General features: G+C 50.9%; 1 non-coding gene across 1 annotated transcript; it reads right to left on the minus strand.

Moving 5' to 3' along the window:
- Positions 1-471: 471 nt before the first annotated feature.
- Positions 472-553, minus strand: LOC120975099 (small nucleolar RNA R16). Its single transcript, XR_005770937.1, has one exon. It is a non-coding gene; the product is annotated as a small nucleolar RNA R16 (small nucleolar RNA).
- Between the last annotated feature and the right edge of the window lie 4,345 nt (positions 554-4,898).

The raw sequence follows: 4,898 nt of genomic DNA on the forward strand, positions 1-4,898 counted from the left end.
CATTATATTTTACTAGTAAGATGCGTGCTACGCTACGGAACTACATCAAAGTTGAACCAATTTTTTTTATCCTCGTATGGTTATTGAGAAAATGCAATCACGATATTCTGAAGTTACACAAGAAACAATTGGTTATTCATTTTCATATCGTATGTATTAAAGTATTGTTCTACTTTGCAAGGTAATCCAAAAAGGTAAACTATATATTTGCTTGTTGCATATAACATTATCATTTTATCTTGCCATATGTGTCTAATGTCAAAGTCCAGAATTTTAGTACGTTAATTAGGTTAGGAGAATCAACATTTGAGTCTCTTCACATTTTACTGTATCCCATTTAAAATGGCATGCCCCATTAACAATATACTTAAAGAAGCCACGCTTATAGATTTGAGCGGATTTGAGATCAACATAGTCCAACATGAGACCTACCAAAACGAGTCTAACTGTAGTTAAAAGAACGTGAGTAAGGTTAGCATGAGATAACAAGCGGAGTTTTGTAAACATATTAAAGATTCAACGTCCAACATGATATTTCACATCATTTGTCACCCTAAGCTTCACATAAGATTGATAAAACATGCAACGAGAAAAAAAACATGGAGCACGTTAATGTCAGGCATTAGATCATAAGCAAAGACTATTAGTCCACAACAGCATGACGAGCCAAAGAATCAAAATTTGATGACTGGATATATTTACTTAGTCTGGAGTAAGGAGGGCACATCTATCTAACATTTGATGCACCGAGTGAGGTCGTTCAAGGCCTCCGTGGTCCCCATGGCCTCTGTCATATCTTGGGCATGATCATTATGAATGAGATAAAATACTCGCAGCTCTCGAGGAGCAGCGAAACGACATAAGGCTTTGGAAGAGGTCAAGTACAAAGTCAAGAAAGATGTCGAAGGAAACTTGGTGAAGTATAAGGCAAGGCTCGTAGCCAAAGGATACGTGCAAGAGCAAGGTGTAGACTTCGAGGAAGTGTTCGCTCCTGTCACAAGGATGGAATCGGTGAGGCTAGTTATAGCTCTCGCGGCTCAAGAATCTTGGAAGCTACATCACATGGATGTAAAATCCGCTTTTTTGAATGGGGAGTTGAAAGAAGAAGTATATGTGAAGCAACCACCGGGTTACATCAAAAAAGGAGAGGAGCACAAGGTGTTGAAACTACACAAGGCATTGTACGGGCTATGCCAAGCTCCTCGGGCGTGGAACATCAAGCTTGATCGTACACTAGTTTCTCTTGGTTTTGAGAAAAGTCCACTGGAGCATGCTATGTACAAGCGAGGTAAAGGCAAGGATCGTCTCCTAGTGGGCATCTATGTTGATGATCTCTTGATAACTGGAGCAGATGAGGAGGAGATTGCTAGATTCAAGCTACAAATAAAGGAGCTTTTCAAGATGAGTGATCTAGGGCTCTTGACTTACTATCTCGGGATCGAGGTACATCAAAAGCCGGAGGGAATCACACTATGCCAGCAGGCATATGCAAAGAAGATTCTTGAAAGCTGTAGCATGGAGGACTGAAATCCAAGTCATGTTCCAATGGAGCCTCGACTTAAACTTAGCAAGAAAAGCCAAGCACCCGCGGTTGATGCAACGGAGCATAGAAGTGTGGTTGGAAGCCTAAGGTATCTTGTGAATACACGACCAGACTTGGCATATTCCGTTGGCGTAGTGAGTCGCTTTATGAAAGCACCCACGACAGAACATTGGGCAGCTGTGAAACAAATACTCAGGTACATCAAAGGGACAACTAACTTCGGTTGTGTCTATTTGAGAGAGAAGCGGAAGGAGACGGTGGAGCTACTTGGCTACAGTGATAGCGACTTGGCAGGAGATATTGACGACCGTAAAAGTACCTCGGGCGTGGCATATTTCTTGGGAAGAAGCATAGTGAGTTGGCTATCACAAAAGCAGAAGGTGGTCGCATTATCATCCTGTGAAGCGGAGTATATTGCAGCTGCAACCGCGGCAGGTCAAGGTGTGTGGCTAGAAAGGCTACTCGGTGACCTCACTGACAAGGAACCAGAAGGAGTGGTGCTCTACGTTGACAACAAGTCCACGATTGCTCTATGTAAGAATCAAGTGCATCATGATAGAAGTAAGCACATTGATATAAGGTATCACTACATACGGGATTGCGTGGAAGAAGGGAAGATTGAAGTCAACTACATTTGCACCGATGATCAGCTTGCAGATATCCTGACCAAGTCTTTGGGGCGACAGAAGTTCACGGAGATGCGGGGAAGGATCGGCGTCCAAGCTGTGAAGTGAGGACATCGTGGTTGGGGGTGATTGTTGGAATCAACCACGGCAGACCAGTCCGGCACGGACTTGGTGCAATCATCCGAGTAGGTTTGGGTTAGCTAGCTTTGTACTAGTATAAATATAGCTGTACCCTATGCCTGTAATCAGATCAAATCAAAGCAATAAAGTACAAAGGCACGTCACGGGCCTTTAGCCATCAACTCTCGTCTGTGTTTCCGGCGACTTGTACGTAGCCGCCGGCTAATTGCTAGTTTCAACTAGCTAGCTTTCCACGTACGTCTTCAAGCCAAGAATCGATCCACGTCCACGACTCCGACGGAAAGTACTTGTCTACGAGTAGTGCGACGTATATCGGGACCTAGTGCCAACAAGCGGTCCAACTCCGCGAACGCGTGGATCGAACCAGTCATGTGGTTCGTTGCGCCGGTGTCGAGGAACCAACCCTCACTTTGCTTGCCGCCTGCAAGCGTGGGTGTGGTCACGGCTCTCTCCTCATTGAGGAAGACGTAGCCGCACGCACATGCCGTTGTCAGGGAACCATCTCCCGTCAACACGGTGGACCTCGAACACTTTGTTGTCAGGGTGTGGCTGACCTGAGTCTCCGTGCGCTCTTGCACGGAGTCGATGGTCGCCAGCATCATGGTCGGAGCATGGTCCGCCATATGCGTCGTTGCCGCGCCAACTTGCGCGACCCCGTCGGGTCCCGAGTTCGGGGATGCCGTCGCCGGGGTGTGGCTCCCCCACACCCGAGCCTTCATCGCCTCCCAGTTGACAGGCCCCGAAAACGTCGTTGTCGAGGTGTGGCCTATCACTGGAGTGATGGTTCCCGTGGACGGGTTTCGTGCCTCCTACACGGAATGGGTGGTTGTCAGAGCCGTGGTCGTGAGAGACGCTGTGCTCTCCTGCACGGGCTCGACTCTTGCCAGCATCATTGCCGGCCCGCCGGCCACGTCAGCCTGGACAAGGTTTGTCGTTGCTGCGGCTGCCTCGTCGGCTTTCCTCCTGCGGCAATCCCGGATCCAGTGACCTGGCATGTTGCAGTAGCGGCACTTGCCACCGTTGCCAGTGCCTCGCCCTGCCTGGCTTGGCTTGCGACCGCGGTTGCCGCCACCGCTCTGGGTGCGGCCTCCGCCTCTGTCGCGACCTCTGCTTCCCGTGGGGGCGCCTCCCCCACTGCGGGAAGAGCCGTCGTGGCCGCGCTGCTGACAGGTGAGCAGTAGTTCGCCGGCGGCGCGGTTGTTGGCTTCGTCTCCGCGCTCCTCGATGACCTTGAGTCGCCCTACCAGCTCCTCGATCGTCATGGTGGAGAGATCCACCAAGCTCTCGATGGACCAGGCCAGTTACTTGTACTGCGTGGGGACAACGCGGAAAAACTTGAGAATCACCATCTTGTTGTCGATGGGATCTCCGAGCGTTGCGAGCTTGGTGACGAGACCTTGCAGCCGCAAGGAGAAGTCGTCGACTTGTTCACCGGCCTTGAACCGGATCTCCTCGTACTGGAGGCGCAAGGTCTGGGCCTTCGACTCCCGTACGCGCTCCACACCAATGCGCAGAGTCTTGATGGTGTCCCATGCTTCCTTGGCCGTCTTCTTGGCGCCAAGGGGTGAGCACCATCTCCGTTGGGACGGAGCGCAAGATCGCCTCCATCGCCAGCCGGTCCTCCTCGTACTCGACATCGCCGGTTTCCACGGCTTTCCACACATGCCGCGCCTCCATGATGACTTTCATCAGGACGGACCAACTGGGATAGTTGGTCCGCGTGAGGAGAGGGAAGGAGGCACTGGACATGCCCACGTCTCGCACGGAGCGTGGTGCACCCAGCTCACCTCCCGGCCTGCCTCGCACCGCGAGCGCGTCCGCCGCACAGGTGTCCTTAGCCGAGCTCTGCTCAGCGGTCTTGGAACCGTCGTCGGCGACGCCTCCTTTCGGCATATGCTTTGGCATAACTTGAGGCTCTGATGCCAATTGTCAGCCCAAACTATAGAGTAGCTAGGTACCGAGGATTGATCACAGCAGAGTAAAATGGCTAGCACGAACTAGTAGCACACACTTGCTATATTCTGGACTCAAACACAGATACAAGTGATAGAGCTGTACTAGCACTACTACTACTTACGCTACAGAAGCTAGCTTGCTTCTTTGTTCTGGCGCTGGATATAAATGAAATGGCCTTATTACAACCGAAGGACCTGGGGTCCTTTATATAGGCCCGGCTGGAGGTGCTCAGCACTCACACTCGAAACTACCACGTACTTACCACACCAAGACTTCCGGTCAAGTCTCTTGCACCGGCTAAGGAAACTCACTAGGAAATTGCTAGGTAAGTACCACTTCCTTACAGGCCAAGGAAGGTACTGCCCGTTGGTGCAGCATGCATGCGTCCGAGACCATGGTTGACTCAACAATGGAGACTAATGATGTTGCAAATTAAGCACAACCAGTCATATATAGCTAGTAACAAAATCTGCATATGTACATACTCTCATGCCCCCCTAGGAGCTCGACGGCGTGCACGAATCGCGCGTGCAGCGTGGTCGTCCACCGCATCCTCAGAGCCCTCCCGCTCCGCCGCCCGGGCAGGAACCTCGACCTCGACGACAAGAAGCCGCCGCCGCTGCTCCGGTAGG

Source organism: Aegilops tauschii, chromosome 2 (assembly GCF_002575655.3).
Source record: "Aegilops tauschii subsp. strangulata cultivar AL8/78 chromosome 2, Aet v6.0, whole genome shotgun sequence".
Classification (NCBI taxonomy): Eukaryota; Viridiplantae; Streptophyta; class Magnoliopsida; order Poales; family Poaceae; genus Aegilops; species Aegilops tauschii.